Raw genomic sequence first — 10,417 nt, forward strand, 5'->3', positions numbered from 1 at the left:
GTAATCCATGAAAGGACTTTTCTTCTTCTTCCATGGACATTTAGCTGTTTTAAAAGAGCCTTTGTCAAAAGCTTCTTAAAAATCTGAATTAATTGAAGAGCTTCAATACTAATTCCTTAAAGTAATTATTGCTCATGATAATAAACATAATTTATAGTTCTTGATCAGGGGTTAGGATTCAGCCATGCTTATACTGCTGAAAAGTCCAGACTTGACACCTGTCAGTGTGTCATCTATAGTGAAGAAAAGCTCAGGAAAGCAGCAGGAAGCTGTTTTTTGGGTCTCTTCAGGAAATGTTGTCAGTCGAACACCTTTACACCGTTCTTATGGAGGACAGAGGGCTCAGCAATACCTCAGACTCCATGTTGGTGATTGACATAGGAGGATGAAGGCTAGAAACTATATTTTTAAAATCAAGATGCAGGTAGCCGGTGTCTAGAGATCCACATTAACTACCCATTTAGAGGACTTCAATATCACTGTAACCAGAGATAAAAGTCAGCATGCATTTCACTGCAAATCTTCACTAATACATCATCTTGATTGTGAAGACAGCAGTAGTTTCCTAAGATTGAGTAGCTTCACGGACTGGTACCCTATAAAAGGGCTCAACAAACTAACAGGAAGCTAGGCTGGAATGAGATTTTAATTAATCTTTTCCCATTTTCTTGGACACCAAGACTACAGTGTTTATATTTTATAGTCCTGGCTCCATGTGGTATTGTGTTTCTGCAACAAAGACATTTTCTGCCCTGTAGCCCTCTTTTGGCCTCTTTTTTGCTCTTTAAATTTATAGGCTATCCATACTAGTGTACATTGATAATAGTGATCCATTTGGGATCATAGGATAACAGAGAAGCAAAGGTGTCACAAAGTGCAAATGTATATAGTCTTAACTGCAGGAGTTAGGAACCACGTCTATCTCAGTTTCACTGTGTGAAACTTGACAAGTCAAGGAATACCTAAATTTAACCAAAGAGGCAGATGTAATCTTGCACAACCTTCTAGATTTTTTTCTTCAATTTTACTGGTTCATAGTCATTACTAGTTGGAAATTAGACAGAATTTACTTTCTAAGCAATAAACAAAATTCACTATGGACTATGGACTATCTTCAGAGTTATTGTGGAGACTGAATATTCTTTGACTGGGAAAAGATGTCAGCATATTGTGTGTAGTGTCTGTCAAATATCAGCTGGTTACGAGTAGAAGTTTTTATGCTTGAGTGAAAAATACCAGACTCAGGGGGGTTTAGATAAGGAATGAGAATTGGAGATTGCTTCATAAGAGATGACATCTTAGACGAACAAAGCAGTTTTAAATATCTGTAACTGGCATGTTTTTAAAGGTGTTGTTTGCTAAAATATACATAAATAAAAAAAATAAGGCTTTCAAGGAGCTGAAGTCCATTATGATGTATGGAAGAAAATATATCTGAATAGAAATATATAAGAAAGCTGCACTGCTTCTTAGTCTTCCATCCAACATAAAAGAAGCACAAACAAGTGTAATGTTTATTCTTTGTTAAATCTGTTGAACCTCTGGAGGCGCATTATGGTTTATGTTTTGCCTCTTGGACTTCAGTTATGCACCTAAACTTGGACACATATGATTCAGTCTTGTTATGCAAGATAGAAATTCGTTACAGGAATAGAGCTGAATTATTGACTTCAACTCAACACTGAATTTTGAGATTAGAATAAAATAAAAATTCATGAGGCACATTTATTATCTTTTTCCACTGATAAGAACTTCCTGAGAGAGTAGCTACTTTGTTAAATAAGCTCTCTGACAAATGTAGTCTGTTTCTATTACCAGAGTAATCCTAATTTATATAAATATGTTTAATGTTCAGACATTTCACAAATAATGGCAACAAATAATTGGTAAGCTAGAGTGCTTTATTTGGTGCTGCATCCAGTATTTTTCTCTTCACTGTGTCTGGCAACCAGAAAATTACCATTTGGATTTCCTACCAGTTGGCTATTCAACCAGGTTTTGGGGCAGTTGCTGATTCCTTATTCCCTAAACAGTCCTGGAAAGTATCATAGAATCATAGAATGGTCAGGGTTGGAAAGGACCTTAAGATCATCTAGTTCCAACCCCCTGCCAAGGGCCAGGATTCCTCACACTATACCACATTGCCAAAGGCTCTGTCCAACCTGTCCTTGAACACTGCCAGGGATGGAGCATGTAACACTTCGGGCAACCTGTTCCAGTGCCTCACCACTCTCACAGTTAAGAACTTCTTCCTAATATCTAACCTTAACCTCCCCTGTTTAAGTTTAAATCCATTACCCCTTGTCCTGTCGCTACAGACAGATCTTCTTTTCCATATCAGTCTAGATGAAAGTGTGTAGAGGTTACAGTCATGAAGTATTGTTTTAACTGCCTAGTTAGAAGACAGATTTATTTATGGAGAATATAGTGAAAAAGGAAGACTAAATTTGATGCTTTCAGTAAAACTTTAATTGAATCAGAATTCGCACTAAAATGTATTAAACTTCCAGAATTCACAGCTTTTTGATTTTTCAATCTGTAGTCCTTTGTATGTGTCTGAAGAGCAATACAGACTCATGAAAAACTAAAGAATTGATGTTATTAGACACTGCCTGTACATATGGCTCTTCTGAAATAAGAGTAAAGAAAGGAGAGGAAAAAAAGGAAGCAAGAGGATAAAGAAACACTAGGAAACAATTTTCTGAAAATTATTTTCTGAAAATTCTGAAAATAATTTTCTGAAATCTTCATAGCATCTTAGACGCAAATTCCTAAGGTTGTATATAAAATCTCACATTTAGAAAACCAGATGAGCCTCCTATTAGAAGCAATTATTGTATCTTGAAGCTACTCCTTGTATTATTATTTGCACAAAGATTATAAAGAAGTATTATTTCTTAGTGGAAGTCTAGACCAAGGTATAAAAACCCACTTTCATTTCTTGACTTTCAATGTGGTTTCTGAAAGGATTAGCATATGCAAGAATTCAAGCATGATATGTTCTTCCCTTGAGACAGCCCATGTTCATTTAAAAAAGGCTTAAGTCTCCAGCCATGCACCATGGAGTCTTGTTTGCCTCTCATTTAGCACAGGCTTCCAGGCTGCTTTGCACAGCCTCTGGAAAGGCAGAAAATAGGTATGTATACTGCATTGAGAAGCAAAACAGAAAAAAAAAAAAAGGCTTTATCCATACCAGGAAACAATTTTTGAGACACGTAAATATTTACATAGATTTTCACTGCAGAACAGCATACAGATTTCCCAAAGTTTATACAGAGGAATGTTTTCTAACCCAATTACATGCCCAAGAAGCTCAGCAGTTCACTATATGTAATAATTTGAATCCAAAACTTGTACCCTTGTTCAGGCTACTGGTATTTTTGGAGGATACGAGCTGACTTCAGGGATTCCTATTTTCCTTAATGTCATCTAACATCTGTGATTCTGCTGGCCTGGACTATAGAACTACTCCTTTGACCTGCTTATATTTATTTGTGGAACTGGTGTCTAGTCCCAAGATTTAAATTGTATTTGGTCCTTCTCCTCCCCAAAGTAACTATACTAAAGCCTAAGGTATTAAGGGTCTGAAAGCCTTGTTTTTGGCTGGGATTTTCCTCCTGCTGTGAGATGAAGTGCAGTAAGCGCCTTGCTCTTCAGTCTACAGCTGCTGTGGATAGATCAGACCCTCTTAGCATGTGAATGCTGTGTAGGAATAAGGCCAACACACATAGGAACACAAGACCATAAAGTAAGTAGAGGTCCCAACAAAAGTTATCAAAATTACTTTATTTTAGATTTCAGATATTATTAATATTATAAGTTATTATGGGTCTAATGCTGTTTATACTATGTCTAAAACATGTGCAAAACACGGAAAAGGATGATTCCTATATATTCTGCTGCAGCCTGCTTTCAACCAAGTGTGGACAGTGGTATGACCAAGAAGTCATTCTGCTCATGCTCTTTGTGGAAATGAAGCATTTGGAGAAGGAAAGTAGGCAATTTCACTGGGCTGTGAAGAGAGCACAAGAGATACCTTGACCCATAGAGCAGTAATTATAGGCAGTAATTAGGGCGTACACAGGGAGGACATTGACCTGGATTTTGAAATATTTCTGTGATGAATGTTGATATTAGAGCATTATAGGTAAAATATGTAAAACACCTCTGGGCAAGGATCAATGCTTACAGCTCTGTTTACTCTTTTGTTCACCCAAAAGCATTGCCTACTTCATCATATCCCCTCTTGCATTTGTGCTGTGTGGCCAAATGACGTTTACGTTCTTCTGTGTGCAATGACAGTTCCAGCAAAACCGATGGCAAATACTATTTTTATCCAGTTGGTCCTTTGTCTGGTACTTAATCCAAAGCTACTTGGGCTTAAATTTCCTCAACTAGTGGAGAGTGATGAAGCTGTACATCCCCCTCACTAAAGAAGATGTGATATCAAATTGGTGTTCATGCACAAAATTTAAAAGGCAGCTTTGTATCCTCAGCCTTTGTTTCTGTTTTAAATGCTAAGTTCTTCAAAATGTGGCTTTAAAAACAAACCCTCTACAGATAAGTCTGAGTTTTTGATCTCTGGGGATAGGTGAACTGAACTGCAAGTTTAAGAAAGGCAACAAATCTCCAAAAGAGAAACCAGTGCCCTTTTGTTTTTTTAAGTAAGTGATTAATTTCAATGACTTTCAATTTCATGACTTTAGAAAACTTTCTTTTAACATGTTCATTGGTGGGAGTGTGATTCCATTATCTATATTGCTACCTTTTTCTACAGGCTATTTACAAAATCAGGGTATCTAACAAAGGGTTATGTAGTGGCCAGATGCTTAAGCTATACATTTTATTAAATAATTTATGTACATGTTAGACCTTTGTGACTCATACATGTTTAATCCACAGAATTCACAGTTCTGTAGAACTTGAGATCATCTCAGAGGCATCTATGTTCCCAGCTCATCTCAGAAGAGTAGAATATCTGCTGTACATCTGACATTCCTTGGTCGCTTCTCTTAGAAAATAGCAGATCTGTATACATTTCTCATTATTTCAAGACACTGTCTCAGCCAGGCAGCAGACATCCTAGGGCAACTAAGAAAAAAAATTTTAAATTCAGTGCCAGGAGTTATTATCACTAGAAAATGCTTGATAGCAAAGAAATAAAATAATAATTATGTGTTCTGAATTTTACACTGAGCTGAAACGGTATTCCAGAAATATTACTGGAGATAAGCAGCCAAAGGGGATTTCTGATAATTAGGTGTGATTTCCAACTGAATAATTAAGCCAAAATGATGCAGAGGCATTTCACTGTCTTTTGTTAATATACAGTGTGACTTCCTTTGTCTTTCCTTTTCCATTTTTTTCTACTTATATTTATTGTGGTGTGCTGAACTAGGCTTACTGTGGGCAGAAACTAACTTCTATTTTATACTTGTACAGCGCCCACAACAAAGAGCTTAACTGAAACACCAATAAGGGATAAATAATCCTTATTTAATACATGACAAGATAAGAAATGATGACTAATGTTGGACTGTATCTAGTACTAAGAGGTATAATAGTCTTTTAGAATGCTTTTGAGATAGATATAAGAATGTAACATCAGATAAAACTTTCTACTGTTAGACCCTTACAAAATGTTTTTGATACCACTGATACTGGTATAACCTTTGGACTGTTGGTTTTTTTCTTGTAGAAAGATGCAATAAAGAGCGACATTACAGCTGCTTCATTGTGAGATATGTCACGGTGCTGAGAGTGCCAATTGGCCTTATGGGCTTGACCAACCTCACCGGGGACCTCCATCCTCTGCCCCAAGGCTTCTGGTCATAGAATCATAGAAAAGTTAGGGTTGGAAAGGACCTTAAGATCATCTAGTTCCAAGCCCCCTGCCATGGGCAGGGACATCTGACACTAAACCATGTCACCCAAGGCTCTGTCCAACCCGGCCGTGAACACCACCAGGGATGGAGCATTCACAACTTCCCTGGGCAACCCATTCCAGTGCTCATTCATTTCTGCCCTGAAGCCTGAGCTGTGGCATGGGTATGCCTGTTTCCCGGATGGGCCTCAGACCTATGTTGTAGGTGGCTGGTCTTCCTGGATGGACCTCTCAGATATATGTCTGAGCCAGTCTCAAGCCCTGTCTCTTTTGCTCCTGGCTGAGTTCCCTGGATGAACCCTGGACCTGGGCCATCTCTTGCTATGGCTGTTGAAGTAATCTGTTACTAGCCCCCATGGGAGTGTGCCCTGCTGGTAAGGTACTACTATGATGGGGTCACCCTTGGATGCTGGGTTGCCTTCTATTAGTGGCTGCCTCTCACTATGTTTGAGCATGAGTTTCATCTCTGTGGCAAGAACTCATAATTTCAAGGGGTAATTTTTGCCAGAATTGCAAAATAAAAAAGCTCCCTTGCAGAGAGATAACAGTTTTCTGCAGGTTAAAAAAAAAACCACCAAAAACAAAAGCAAAAAGAAAAAAAGGGAAAAGAGGGGACTAGCAAAAAACCAAAACCAGCATCTTTTTTACTCACAGAATGCTTAAGTGCAGTTTTTTATTGACCTTTTTTGCTTTACATAACTTTATACTGTCATGTTGAAACATTAAATGAAGAAAACCACATTTCCAGCTGAAAGGAAATAAAATAGTAATAAAATGAGCTGAGTAGTGTTTCCTGCAGTGTTCAGTATATGCTGTCCAAGGATGTGGCTATGGCAGAAGCAGTTATCAACAATTCAGTATTCAGCTCTGAAAGATGAAGAAAGCTGTTCTAAAGTAATTTCTTTGGCCTCCAGAACCAGTGGTGTTTCTTTAGCTTTTCTTTTTTTGCCTTTTGCTGATTGGTTTCTGCATCAGTAACACTGCTTTGTTCTACTATAAACATTGGAGTTTCTGGACTGCACTGTATCTTTGTGCTTGGATGTGGGTCTATGTGTGCAGGTGATTTAGAAAATTATAGCCCAGCTTTTCACCACCATTTAATTCCTGGAAGGAAACTTCTTGTACCATGTCCTGTCACAGTCCATGAATATGACTGCATGTGCTTCTGTTTTCCTTACTAAAACAAAGAAAAAATCTTTAGAAAGCTTACAGCAAAGGGAGATGATTGTTTAGGAAAAAAGTATTTCCTTTACTGGCTTAAGAAAAGTTCCCAAGACACATTTTCCAATACAAATCTTTTGCCTGTAGAAAACTCACTTTTTTGGATGAGGAATGTAAATTAAATAAAAGGCATCAATCAGGCTATGAGCAAACATGCCTTCTGAATCTATGTGTCTCAGTGGAAGCCATTAATGGCCCCAAATGTACCACCTAGTTGTTTATGACTTGGCTGCCAAAAAGCTTGTGCATTCATTTTCTAATCAACTTTCAGGCAAGACTGATAAGATAGTCAGTGACAGTGGTGATAGAAGACTGTGTACAAGTCCAGATACCTTTGCCTGAAGTAAAAGGAGCATTGTTTACAAGTTTCCTCCCACAGCAGGGTTGTGGGCTCAGCAACCTGCAGGAGACAGACAGGAACAACCAACCTGGGACTGCCAATGTTTTCAACCACCTAAATAGAAGTTCACCATTGCCTAATTAGTTAGCTTTGTAATACTACATTTTTACTTTTGTGTACTTTGTGAACTGAGCCACATTCTGTTTGTTTCAGATGTGGAACAAATATAGCGGAATACAAATGTACTTGATTGTGGGCATTAGCAAATTAGGTGGTGATGAGTAATCTGTGCTTTCAGGTTCTCACTGAGAACAGTTCTGAATTTACAGCTTAACAGATGTGTCAAGCAGAAAATAAGCTGTATCAAAGTGGAATATTAAACAATAATTATCTTACAATTTGATTAAAATAAATTTCAACTGCCAATTATTCCTCCTCCAGATTTCTCAATATCATCTCTGAGGAGAAATATATGAGCCTGTTTTCTAATTTAAGATGGATAAATTGGGAGAACTAGCTCTTTTGTTTTTACCTCCTTTTCCTTAAGCATATCTGAATATTTGATACATATAAATACATATTGGATACACACTTTTATATGCAGAAGTGGCCTATTTGCTTGTCTCTGTTGTTTGCTACTCATGCTTTAAAAGAATAAAATATCAGGACAGGTATCAAATCTTCCATATATTTCACTGAAATACCAATAAAAATTTAATCTGATTTATCATCTCTTAAAAATTCTTCCTTCAGTTAAGTGGCATGAACACTTTCTGTTCACAGAAGATATAATACAACAATTCAGAGTATAATCTTATAGATGTCTATCTACAGTGCGGATGAAGCTGGACCACTGTGCAGAAAAGACTGAAAAAAATTCATGGAGCCAGGAAGAGAAAAAGTCCCAGGGAATGGGGAAATGCCTGTTCCCAATACTGTTTGTGCATTTTATCCATGTCTCTTAAATGGGTTTGCACAGGCAGAACTCAGATCAGAAGCCAGAATGAGAAACACGGTTTCAAAAAGGCTGTAGATATCTGTGCTCTCTTGTTTGCCCTCTCAGGCTAGTGCACATTGTAGGGCACCAAATGTAGACAAACTGGGCATGCACAAGGGCCTGAGAGTCTCATTCCAGTCCAGCAGGAATAACAGTGGTTGCAGGTGGGGGAATCTCAATAGCGTGAGAGGTCACTTGTGATCTGAGCACATTCAGCTCCAAAATCCAGACTGTAGGTGAGTAGGATCGATTTCAGTTGCTGTGACTCTTAGTCTACTTGGATTTGTCCATGAACTGTTGTATTTCACAAGCTGTGTATGCTATTGTTGGACTTCATTGGAGTCCATGGGGACAACGTTGTGAAAACAAATGTTAAAAATGCAGTTTACTACAGATATGGGCCGATTAAATTGAAGAACATGAAGTATTGAAATAAATTATTAAGAAAAATCAAAACTAACAGACAATTGCAGGCATCCTCTTGAGGAGATATCTATTTTCTGCTCAGCCACAAGCTCGGTAATGGTGAGATATGATCCATTTAATGCAGTTTGAAATTTAAAGCACTTGTACTAGATTGCATTGTATGAACTGTATGCTCTGACACTGCATTCAAAAATAAATACTGCAGTGTTGTATGAGAACCACATATGCAACCTTTTCTCTAGGAAAATTCAGCACTCCTTTTTGTGTATAAAGAACTGATTTTATTTATCACCACAGAAAATTCTTCTAAAGCTAGCCACACTTGTTAGGATTTTGCGAAAATACTTATATTGTGTTTGTCCTCATTAGCAAGCTCAGAGGTGTTCCTCCTTAGCATTCAGAACCAACTCCAACACTTCAGTGAACAGATTAATAATGAAGAGAAAATGGGATAAAGAAGCTTTCCGTCCTTTAAGAGATTGTTTAGATATGAAGAGATTAATAGCAGCTGCGGGGGGATTTGAACCAAGAATCTATCTTCACAAACTTCACAGACGATAATGGCACAAAGAAGTCAAAGCCAGATTTAAATAAAAATCATGTACAGTCCTATGGGCAGCACCAGGTCCAAAAAGCCAAGAACACTCACATTTTAATGCCAGAGTTGAGTCTTTTACAGTGCAGACCCAGGCTAATGTAGCAACTTTAAGTGTAATGCAGCCAAACCAATCTTGAAATCCACATTGTTAAAAGAAAAAAGTACGTATGTATATATTTTGTCAAACAGAAATGCGGTTTATACAATTTTATGTTCTGATGTTCTTCTACATATATGATAATTTTCTGAATCCTGTCTAACAACTGGGAAGTCCTATCTGATTTCTATTACATTTGGCAAAATGGTAGAGATCTCAAAAATAATTAAGCTTCAAGTTTTATGTGAATAAATGAACAGTTAGAGGAGTGTGTTAATTAAAGCCTGCAGTAGAAATTTATACTCTATTAGAATGTGCATGAAAAAGAAGCCTGGAGCCTGAAATGAAAAACTTCTTTTGGATGGCACAGTTTGTGAAAAGCAATGATTCAATTGCTCACCTCTTGGTCAAAGTCAAGCAAGTACAAGGCACAAATTTATAGGAAACCAAGCTTTATTAGCTTCAGTGTTCCGGAAGAGATTTGTTTTACTTCGTAAATAATTTATTCCTTCATTTTTTGCAGTCTGATGTGCCTCGTCTTTTGGCTGGGTTTGGAAGAAGAATGAAGTAACACTGAGAAAGGCCAAGGCATTTCTGAGCCAGGCTAAAGCAGAAAGTCTGGGCAGTCATGTGAAAATAGATTTGTTACGAGATTTGCAGCCCAGCTTCTAAATCAAATAGGTTTTTATATTAAGCATCCAGTATAGTGTGTCTTGTTTCAGTTTTCTTTGTGGTCTTTCTAGATGGCTGTCACCTTCCTATAAGATATATTAATTCTAATTATCTAGTCTAAGACTTCTCTTTCTGTGAAACGTTATTTACAAAGAAGGTCCTCATTGCTAAGGCTCAAACCA

The sequence above is a fragment of the Psittacula echo genome, assembly GCF_963264785.1.
Source record: "Psittacula echo genome assembly, chromosome: 4".
NCBI classification, from domain to species: Eukaryota; Metazoa; Chordata; class Aves; order Psittaciformes; family Psittacidae; genus Psittacula; species Psittacula echo.